This window comes from Danio aesculapii, chromosome 17 (genome assembly GCF_903798145.1).
Source record: "Danio aesculapii chromosome 17, fDanAes4.1, whole genome shotgun sequence".
In the NCBI taxonomy this organism is placed as follows: domain Eukaryota; kingdom Metazoa; phylum Chordata; class Actinopteri; order Cypriniformes; family Danionidae; genus Danio; species Danio aesculapii.
The window spans coordinates 43,274,252-43,286,751 of NC_079451.1; the positions used below are offsets into that span (position 1 = coordinate 43,274,252).

The following is a 12,500-nucleotide window of genomic DNA, read 5'->3' on the forward strand; positions in this document are numbered from 1 at the left end:
TTTTTGACAACCGTGTGCACATCTTTTTGTGACCACCGTTGTAGTGAGGGTTAATGATTAAAGCCGCAGAGAAAGTTAGCCCTTAAGGTGAAAGTGCCCCTTCCTTTGTGCACGGTTCCCCTATCCGCAACACTGCCCAACGCTCTTCAAACTTCTTGATCAACCAGTGCCCCAATCGTTAACAAGCACCAGTTTTGCCCTCAAAATCCTTTTCAAAATGAACAACCAACTTTCTGTGGTAAAGTTTTTGCCCTGTGTGCCGTTCTACTATGCTGCTGAGGAGCAGATGATGTCTGCAGAATAGAATGATGACGCATGTCCAGGCCCTGATTAAGAATTCAGATGCCCCTGGGCACAATGTCTTGCAGACCCCCTACCTGGCTGCACCCCTACAGTTGAATAAAAAAATAACATTAATATAATATTTTTTAAATAAAATGAATCTATAATGTATTGCTCGCATTTTTAATATAAATAATATACAGTACATATATTTCCAGTCTACAAAGATTTAACTTATTTTTAAAGCATTTAAAGCACACTTAAAAAAAATATACTAATACAACTTATGAAAATTAATGGATTTTAATATACTTGTTTAAGTTCACTGAAGCAGTACTAAAAATATATATTTAAGGGTATTTTTAATGTATAACTTCTACAAACTTATAATGCATATGATTTAATATAATATTATAATATTTAAGGATATAACACCTTTCCAAACCAGTTCTATGAATCTGAGTCCTCCATAATACACACACTTATTAATGATCCCTACTTGACTTCCTAGTGATGAAGAGTAGGCAAAATCTGATATGTAATGAGTAAAAAATGAAGAACGTTTTCATCAGACGCTGGATTCGAATGAGGTTCATGATCGATCGCATCAAAACATGTTGCCATGCGCTTTACATTTCCATTTCCATTTAGTCATTTAGCAGACGCTCTTATCCAAAGCGACTTACAAATGAGGACAAGGAAGCAATTTACACAACTATAAGAGCAGCAGTGAACAAGTGCTATAGACAAGTTTCAGGTGTGTAAAGTCTAAGAAGCAAAGCATTAGTAATGTGTTTTTTTTTTTAGAGAGAGAGAGAGAGAGAGAGAGAGAGAGAGAGAGAGTACAGTTAGTGGTATAGCCAGAGAGGCAGTTAAGATTAGGAAGGAAAGTGGAGACTAAACAGTTGAGTTTTTAGCCGTTTCTTGAAGACAGCAAGTGACTCTGCTGTTCTGATGTAGTTAGGGAGTTCATTCCACCAACTGGGCAGATTGAATGTGAGAGTTCGGGAAAATGATTTCTTCCCTCTTAGGGATGGAACAACGAGGCGACATTCATTCACAGAACGCAAGTTTCTGGAGGGCACATACATCTGCAGAAGTGAGAGCAGATAAGAAGGAGCAGAGGCAGAGGTCGCTTTGTAAGCAAACATCAGAGCTTTGAATTTGATGCGAGCAGAAACTGGCAGCCAGTGCAAACGGGTGAGTAGCGGAGTGACATGTGCTCTTTTGGGTTCATCAAAGACCACTCGTGCTGCTGCGTTCTGAAGCAGCTGAAGAGGTTTGATAGAATTAGCTGGAAGCCCGGCTAGTAGAGAGTTGCAATAATCCAGTTTGGAGAGAACAAGAGCTCGAACAATGAGTTGAGCTGTATGTTCAGATAGGAAGGGTCGGACCTTTCTGATGTTATAGAGTGCGAATCTGCAAGATCGAGCAGTTCTAGAAATGTGGTCAGAGAAGTTTAGTTTTAGTTTTTTACTTTACGAGCTACGCCACTCACACTGCTGTTGGTTACGCTCTTTATTTATTTTGTCTCTGTCAATCAAATGGAGAAGGGCGGGAATAACTCAACTAGCTTATTCCAACGAGGTGCGCTATTTGCACTTAGTCTAAATAGACACTCCAAAATCTGCATTTTTTTTCCATCTCCGCAAGGGCCCCAAGTGCACACGGGCCCCTGGGCCTGTGCCCATAATGCCCATTGGTTAATCTGGCCCTGCGCATGTCGCTCAAAGATTATGTAAAAGCCACATGAAGTCCGACATAACCCTTCACACTGCGGTCGCATTGCAAAACATCTGTGTCTTATTTTATACTATATGAAAGTGGCACAAATCTAAAGTGAAAAGAATCAATGCGGTTTGGTCTGTTCACACCGTCAAGACGAAAACAGATCTGAGGCACATGTGGTCAAAAAAATCAGAACATTTGCCTGCAGTGTGAACGTAGCCTAAAATAAAAAATAATAACAAAAGAGTCTGCATGAAAATTCTGTTGCTCTGGATTCTCATTTATAATTCTGTGTTTGAGATTAACATAATTTTTGTGTTGACGACATTTCTTTCAAAGTTGAAATAAAAATGTTATTTAGAGGATTAAAATATATCTTAATATATTTAAAATATGTTTAAAATAATATGTCTTAAAAATGTTTTTGCATAAAATAACAAAAAAAATTCTTGCATTTATTTATTTGTATTCATTTTTTAAATAATTAATTTAATGACTCAATGTTTTAAGCAACACCAATATTTTAGAAATCAATATTTGGTGGAAAAACTTGGATTTTTCAATCATAACAACAACAAGAATTGAAACATTTATATTCGAACTATCTAACATCTTTGAAAGAAAACAAAAAACTCTAAATGACAATATTTTTATTTGGAAAAAATCTTATAGTAACTTTATAGAGTAAAACCAATATTTACATTTCACGCAGACCCCATTCCTAAAAAGAAAAGAAAGAATTATGTTTAGCAAACATGCTCATTTTAAAATATCATTAAAAAAGGTTAATGATCACAATTACTGCGCATCGTTGGATTTGCTCTTCAATATTTGGACTCTCAGTAGTGATTATTAAACCACACTGAACTGAGCTAAACTGAACTGAACTTAAACACTACAAACTGAACTACACTGTTCCTATTTACTGTGACCTTTTATGTGAAGCTGCTTTGACACAATCTACATCGTATAAGCGCTATACAAATAAAGGTGAATTGAATTGAATTAATTTAAAACTTATATCTATTAAAAAACAATATCTATAGTTTTATGGTCATTAAAATATTAAGAGTAATAAATGATCCCAATAAACAATTTAATAATAATAATAATAATAATAATAATAATAATAATAATAATAATAATAATAATAATAATAATAATAATAATAAAAATAATAAGAATATGAATATGAATAATAATACGAATAATAATATGAATAATAATTTGAATAATAAAATACTTGTTTTGTAAATAATTTTATTTAAATACCTAAAATATATATAATATGATGATAATGATGATATAATATGATAATGATAATAATAAATCCAGTAAAATGTCAAATAAATAAATTAATTAATAAATAGATGAAATTTTTTGGTTAGAAAATGATCAATGAGAAAATAAGTTGAAGTTAAACTTAAAGGAAAAAATAAATAAATAGTCATAAAAATATTTAATAATAGTAATAAATCCAGTAAAGTGTATAATAAATAAATAAATAAATAAATAAATAAATAAATACATAAATAAATAAATAAATAAATAAATAAATAAATAAATAAATAAATAAATAAATAAATAAAATACTGTGGATAATAAATTAATAAACCATGAATAATAAATAAATAAATAAATAAATAAATAAATAAATAAATAAATAAATAAATAAATAAATAAATAAATAAATAAATAAATAAATAAATAAATAAAACTGTTGTATGGCCACAATAATATATGCAGAAGGACTTTCAATTCTCAGTAACCTGGGTCAAACGCTTCTGGTGAACTGTAGCCGTTACAAAATCACCTTGTTTAAGGTTTTCTTTAAAAAAAATCTACGATCTTTGCTGCCTGATTTATATACGATATAAAGAGGGTCTCAGAAAATTCTGTTTTTCCCCGCCATGTCTTTAAAATATGAACATTTATTTTACCTCAGTATATTCAATGGAGTTTCTGTGTTTGCCTGCTGATCCTGATGGCGCATGTGTCTACACAGATTTTCATCTCGTTTTTACGCTTGAACAACTAAATAAATGCTTAAGTCTATTTAACTGATTATATTTTTATTACATTACAACATCGATGCTGTAAAAGGAACCATATAAAACTGAAAAAGTCACATTGGGGAGAAACACAAGCTGTGTGCGTATACCCCATTTAGAATTGTAAATGATATTAATCAACCACAATCGGCAGAAATGACCAAAAGTGAATCAAAAGTCATCTTCCTATTGACCATTAGAATTGACGACTCACTCCAGCCTTTACCAGTCAACTGAGCGTGTTTGTGCATCCCAGATGTGTGTGTGTGTGTGTGTGTTGTGCTGGAGCTTCTCCTCTGCTCTGACAGGACTTCACATTCAGAGGCCTGGTGGAAAAGTGCTGTATTTGCATTTGAAATGTCAGGCGCAGAAGCAGACACCTGTTAAAGGCCGGAGGAGAATCCACACAAATCAAAGGTCTGACCCTGCGGGAGACGCTGCCCATCGCCAGCAACACTCACGCTTTTTCTCCTTTATTTAGAGTGTCTCCTTCTCCTGATCAATGTTTAATGCCACAGCGCTTGTTTCGCGCATGCATGTTGACATATACTGTACATTACACTGGTCATCGTCAGTCTGCTGTAATGGAAATAAAACCAAAGTATCTTTTTTGTTTATTTCGAGTGTTACAGGGGACAGTTCACGCAAAAATGAAAATTGACTCACCTTCGAGTGTTTCCAAAACTTTCTTTCTCCTGTTGAACACCAAAGCAGATATTTTGAAGAATGCTGAAAACCTGTAACTATTGACTTCCCCATACAAATACAACTACTATTACGACTAGGACTTCGACTACAACTACTACTACTATGACTACTACAACTATCACGACTACTACGGAGACTTCTACGACTACTAAGGCAACTACGGCTACAACTACTACTACTACGACGACTAAGGCAACTACCATGACGACTACTATGACTATGACTACTACGGTGACTACGGCTACTACTATGACTACAACTACTACTACTACTACGAATACTACAACTGCTATGGTGATTACGTCTACTACGACTACTACTACTACTATGACTAATACAGCGACTACAACTACAACGACTATGACTACTATGGCGACTACGGCTACCACTACTACGACTGCTACCACTATTACCTCGACTACTACTATGACAATTACTACTAGTACTACTACTATGACTACAACTACTACGGCTATGACTACGACGACTACTACTACGATGACTACGACTACAACAACTATGACTATTACTACTACGACTACAACTACTATGGCAACTACGGCTAATACTACAACTACTACTACTATGACCACGACTATGACTACTACAATGGTGACTACGGCTACTACAATGACTACTACGACTACAACTACTACTACTACTACTACTACTACTACTACTACTACTATGAATATTATGACTGCTATGGTGATTACGTCTACTACAACTACGATGGCGACAACGGCTACTACTACGACTGCTACAACTACTACTACATCTACTACTACTATGACTATTACTACAGCGACTACTATGACCTATGAACTACTATGGCAACTACGGCTACGACTACTATTACTACTACGAATACTACAGCAACTGCTATGACTACTACGATGTCTGTGACTACAACTATGACAACTACTACGACTTTTACTACTACTACGACAGGTACATTTTGATTGACAGCTTTAGGTACATACACTTAGCCTTTAAATTGGCCAACACACCAATAATACTAAGTCTTTTTTTACAAATTAAATTAAAATAAATTCTAAATTATGACAGGTATTTGGCAATAACCAAATTAAGATAAAGGCCCTGTGGGATTTGTTTCGACACTTCTCTACACAATCTGGCCTTAAGGCGACGATGAAGCTGAGTAATAAAAGAATAATGCCAATATTAGCCTATATACTCTGTCTACATTATGCATTTATGGTTTAATTAAAATACAATTATAATTTGAAAATCCTTACTCACCAAGATTAGGATGTGTTTTTGTGGAGGAACATTATTGAATCCACTGTGCATGACTTTAGCGCAGTTTAAAGCAGCACTGAACATCCTTTCACTGGTGCTACAGGCCAGGATGCATAGTACTGATCTGGCAAATTTTTTAATTTTTAATTTTGATTAAAAATTAAGGTTTAAGTTTTGGGTAGGATTGTTTGTTCATCTTCCACCAGCCATTCATTTAATTTAATCCACCAGAACATTCATTTAATTTTCCATGACAGTGGTTTCAATAGCGAATGAACTCGCCATTTTTCCTGTCAATTTGCTGTACATTGCTGTTTAGCGCTCTACCGTAATACGCAGTGAATGAGCGACTGATGAAATACCTTGGCGGCTAGAATGACTGTTCTTTTGGAACTGGGGCTGGCCTAAACGTGGTCAAAATTCGCTCTTTTTGACTTCTCTGTCATCATTTGTTTCACCTTAGCAGGGATGGATTTTAATGTTGTAACAAACGATTTGATTACTTTCTCGCGCTAATCGAAATGCATCACATTTACTGCATAAGCCCAAGCCTGGCCCGACCCCGTCTAAAATTATAGAAATTAAGCCCGAACCCACCTGAACCGTCGGGTCCCATCGGTTTTCTTTGGGTTAAGGAAAAGATCTTCAGCTCTAACAGCAACTACTACGACTACTACGATAACTTCGACTACAACTACGACTACTACTACTACTACAACAACACATAATCATAATAAAAAATAAAGACTCCACTTAATTCCAATTTTACAGGACTTCCCTCATGTCGGCCATTAAATAAACAGAAAATATCTCAAAATTGCTAAATGAATTGCTCCTTTAAACCGAATGAATAAGCTGAACAGTAACTAAAGCAGTGTGGCAAGTGATATGCTCTGTGTGCCAGAGCCGATCGGACAGATGTCACCGGCACGCGCGTCTGTTTCCAAATTCATCTCGTTGCAAATGAAGCTTCAATCGTTTCCTTTTATTAATGCGCAAACGGGGGCTGCTTTTCACGCTCATCAAAAAGCCTCTTGTTGACAAACAGCAGGATTACGATCTTCAAGAAAAATACCGGCGCGCTTACTGCTTTATTGCTGGCATGTCGTGCCCTTGAGAGAGAGATGGAGACAGTGATGAGAGGAAAAAACACGCTTTCCCTTCACACTGCCAGATATTTAAAATAGGATGATGATAACACAATTTACTCCGCAGGTCGAGCAGTTGAAAATAAGTGACATCATAGGCAGAAAGAGGAGAAAGAGTGGACATATGAGGTGATATGCTCGACTATATTTTAAACAACGATCAGCCTGTCATTCTTTCAGAGAGAAAGAGAGTTGGTGTCCCTAGGTGGACTACAATACCCGGAGAAAAAGTACTATTATTCCTATTCATTTCAATGGCATTTTCGGCTGGCATCAAAGACTGCAGGTAGGAAAAAACAAAAGTGAACCATCAAAGACTATACTGTTTGTGGAACTGCTGCAAATTGCAGGTGTAGTTGTGATATCTACTGGCAGTAGATAATTGAGGAACGCTAACCATAACAGTTTAGACACAGCTACCGCTGACCTCCCAAAAATTAAGCTATAATAGGGGCTACAAATAAAACATATGCAGTTTAATTTGATTCAGAAATTCTAATGTATATGGCTAACTAACTACTAAACTTGATAAAACAGCATACAGCCTTTATCCTGGCCAGTGTTTTAATTCCTGCTCTTCTACAGATCTGTTTTCCAAGGATTATTATGCTAGTGTTTGATAGCGTTTGATGATTTTCGTAGAACGATAATTGTGTTTGTCTTACTGAATGTAGTGTCTTGTTTGATTGCCACCTGTCAGTTTAAGTGCTTGCGATGCAGTGTTGCCAGATATTGCTACAAAAAACAAAAGCAGTCTCCCAAAAATATAACAAATTAGTTTAAATATTGTATTTTACAAATTGAATATGGATTTGCTAATTCCACTGTCCTTTCCCCCCATGTTATTAATGCCTCAATTACTTTGTTAAAATAAGTCCAACAATGCAATGGGTATAATAATTAGACCTGGCAACATGGAGGAGTGGGGGCGGCTGTATTTGTACTCTCTGGAGCTCCGTCACTCAGCCTGTGTCTGAGATTTGCTGAGAGCCAGAGATGTTAATTTGTTCAACGACATGATTTTAAATACATTTTTAAAGAACTTCAAATTTTGTTTTTGAACATCCAGATCTCTGTGACCTCATAGCTGGCTTAGATTTGCTTCCTAAGATTTGTGATCCACAAGAAGCTTCATCTTCGCTCACAAGGATATTGTGACCCCCCCCCCCCCCCGAAAGAAAGTTTGGACTTCTTTATTAATTCAGTCCCTTATTTATCAGGGGTCACCACAGCGGAACTCTCTCATTCACACACACGCTCATACACTATGGCCAATTTAACTTATTCAATTCACCTATACAACATGTCTTTGGACTGTGGGGGAAACTGGAGCACCCGGAGGAAATCCACGCCAAAATGGGGAGAACATGCAAACTCCACACAGAAATGCCAACTGGCTCAGCCGGGACTCGAACCAGCAACCTTCTTGCTATGAGGCAATAGTGCAAACCACTGAGCCACCAAAGCTTGCATTCTATAGCAAAATATTTGTATCCTCCTATAAAACACTCTCTCACAAGATTACTATGATCCATGCAAAAATGTGATTTTTCTTTCAAAGAAGAGTGTTGCAATCCCCAAAGAAACTTCCCCTTTTTTTTCACAAAGAGTACTGCAACCCCCCTTCCCAAGAAATGTTGTCTTATGAGTATTGCGATCCCTTAAACTTCCTTTCATTATAGTAAATCCGCCCAAAAAGTTGCCTTCTCATTTGAGTACTGTGATTCTAAGAAAACTCCAAGAATATTTGCATTCAGTATTTCCATCTTCATCTACAGTATCGCAATGCCCCAAGAACCTTCAGCTTCTTTCACAAGGAGTATTGCAATCCTCACAAAATTTCCCCTCGTCTCGCAAGTGTACTGCAGTCTCCCAAAGAAACCTTGCCTTTTGCAAGAGTATTGTGATCCTCCATGTAACTTTGTTTTGCTCACAAAACTAAAATAAAGCTTTCCCTCTCACCTTAAACAATAGGTTTGGGAGTGAATGCAAGGTTGTTCAGGGAACACAGTAGTTTGGTGAGAGAAGTTGAGTTTCACAAAAGTTGTTTATCAAGACCAGCTCTCATCTTTCATTCAATCATTTCCCTTTGGCTTAGTCCCTTATTTTTTAAGGGTCATCACTGCGGAATGAACCACCAACTATTCTAGCATAAAGTATGTTTTACGCAGTGGATGCCCTTCCAGCTGCAACCCAGTACTGGGAAACACCCATACACTCTCACATTCACACACTTCGCCAAATTTAGTTCATCCAATTCCAACATAGGCTCATTCTGAAAACGTAGCCCTATATACATTTCTGGAGATCGCAAATTATGTAGCCAGAAGTATGTATGCGTTACAGTCACCAGTGATCTAGCTACTGTAGACCACTGGTGACTGTAACACATAGGTACTTCTGGCTACATAATTCGCTTTTCTAGCTACTGCAGTTCGCTGGAGATCTTCAAATCTGCCACCAAATGGACTACAAATCCTGTCATGCACCTCACACACACACCTGTTCTGATTTTCCCTGACTACACACAGCTGAAGCTTGTCATTACTGATTCCCAGGACTATAAATACACCTCACTCCCTCACACTAGTTGCTGAGTCTTGTTTCTGTACACATTACGAAGCGTTTGTCCTTGACTTGCCGTGTTTAGTTCTTTGCTTTGTTTATCAATTTCGATGTTAGCCGCCTGAACCGACCTCTTTGCCTGTTTTTGACTTCTCTTTTGGATTGCCCAAATGATACTGTTTGCTTCTGTGCTTGACTATTGCTTGCCTGACCACTCTGTCTAAATAAAGACTCTGCGTTTGGTTCCTTACCTCCATTGTCACTATCGTATTGTTACATTATGACTGCATTTTGTCTTTAAGACGGAGTATTATGATGCCGTTCCTTTTCATGCTTACCAGCTGACTGCTTACTTACGGAAATCGATGGCTTTTCTGCTGTTACCAATTTGTCCAGTAGCTCAACACACACGTTGGCGGACTTGAGATGCAAAGCGGTGTTGACTGCGACAACAGGGTTCGAGTTCGGTGAAGAACGGGTCCATAAAGCAGGTAAAGTAAACAAGTAAATAACAGGGTGAGAATGTGGTAAAATCTGAAAACATGGTAAAAATCAGGCTGACGTAAGTGCTTTTCTTTTTCTGGATTGCTTTTGAAAACACTATTGGTTGGGTTTAGGGAAGTGGGTAGGTGCTCGTCAATCGGTGCTTTATGAAATGCTATTGGTTGTGTTTAGGGAAGAGGAAGGGTGGGAGGATAAGTCAGTTGTTCAGTCAGTCAGTCGACAGCGGCCTCTGGTGGATTTACGTGAGAACAGCAGGCCCGAATGGCACTCACGAAAGAAATTTGAGATCTGAAAAAGCATGGACAGTGGCCTCTGGTGGACTCGCGAAAACAAAAACTGCAAAAAAAAACGTAGCTCCTGTGACATATTTGGCGCTCTCCAGAAATGTATTTAGGGGTACGTAGTCAGAATGAGCCTGGGTTGCCCAATTCACCAACAGTCTTTGGATTGTGGGGGAAACAGAACCCACAGGAACAAGGGAAGAACATGCAAACTCCACACAGAAATGCCAACTAACCCAGCCTGGAGTTGAACCAGCGACCTTCTTGCTATGAGGTGACATTGCTAACCACTGAGCCAGCGTGCTGCCCCCAATTCTCATCTTGTCGGCTTTGCTTTAATGATTGTAATCCAATTTGGTCTAGTTAGCACATCATAAATGCACGTTTTATCCTCAAAAATGAGCACCAAGAACTTGTTGCACAGCATGAGACTCAATTCCTCATCATTTATAAATGAAGCTCTGGTGTTAGAAGACAGACCGTAGTGCCCTTTATCTGAGTGTAAAGCACATTTTTAATGATTCTGTGTGTACACAAATAAATCTCAGCATCAGACCAGCCTTCTAAGCATTAAAGACACACACACACACACACACACACACACACACACACACACACACACACACACACACACACACTTAGAGTCTGCCAGTGTGAAATTTCTGCCCACTAGAAGAAAAAAAAAGGAAAAGAGAACGCCACGAAAAGGACAAAACCACAAATGTGGAACTTCAATTAATTTAAAGCTCCAATCAGCAAAGAATAAATCCTTGGCAGATCTAATTACTGAAGCTCTCGGAAGACCCGGGCCGACCAGCCAATCTCCCTCATGTTTGAACAGCTTGATGAACTCGGGGACTGATGGATATCAAGTCATTTTGTTTAATTTATAAATGGATTTTCCCCTAATACTTAAATTATCATCAGTACAACACAATGAAAATGGGAACATTTGGAAGGCAAAGTCTATAAGAGCCCTGAAAGGAATTCCAATGAGGAATGTCACCTCTTTTCATCCCTGCCATACAATTCGTCTAATTAAATTCGGGAGCAGGGTAAGCCTGTGTTACAGTGCCGCGGCCTCTGGAGAGTTTGGGGCCGAGCGGAAGACACTCATCAGCCATATCATGTCACACATGCCATTAACACGCATACACACATGTGTTGGGTTTTCACGTTTTATGGGGACTATTTCCTACAGATGTAATTGTAAGGATGGGTAATCTCTCCATAAATTCCGAACCCGAGAACTGTTATGGAATTTCATGAATGGGGCGTTACTCTAAACCCAAATCTTACCAAAAACACTGTACAAAATACTTAATTCTGCATGATTTATGAATCGTTTTCCTTATAGGGACCAACATAAATGTCCCCACAAGGTAAAAAATACTGGTATTATTGTACTTGAAGGAACATTTGAATACAAGTACTATACACACAGGACTGTATATACCCCTAAACAATCCTTAACAGGAAACATTGTGCATTATTACATTTTCTACTGTTGAAAATTGTTCATTCTGTGTGGTTTATCAGTTCAAAGTCTCCACAAAGAAAAAAAAAAAAAGACTAATATTATTGTACTTAAGGGGAACAATCATAATATTTGATGAATACCAGGACCACACACAGAGACGTGCACACACACACACAGTTTTGGCCAACTCTCTAAGGCCCTTTCACCTTCTCTGAGCATCATATTGACCACTTGGTGCAACACAGAGTAACATAGAAATCAACACTGCTTTGAGGATAAATAAATAAACAGATGGGCAAACAAAATAAATAACTAACTAAAGAACACACAACATAAATAATACTGAATCTACAGCTTCAAGATCAATGGATCAAAACTCAATATGCAGCTGCGTATCATAATAAAGGAGTTTAGTTGTATTTATTGTCTATGAAAACATGCAAATCAAGAATAAAATAAAAATTTTATTAAATTAAATGATTAAAAAAGA

The 12,500-nt window shown here is 37.3% G+C and overlaps 1 protein-coding gene across 3 annotated transcripts in view; it reads right to left on the bottom strand.

Annotated features, from left to right (window-relative positions):
* LOC130244215 (neuronal PAS domain-containing protein 3) overlaps nucleotides 1–12,500 on the bottom strand; it is a 620,066-nt gene that overhangs the window by 112,852 nt on the left and 494,714 nt on the right. The window lies entirely within an intron of this gene.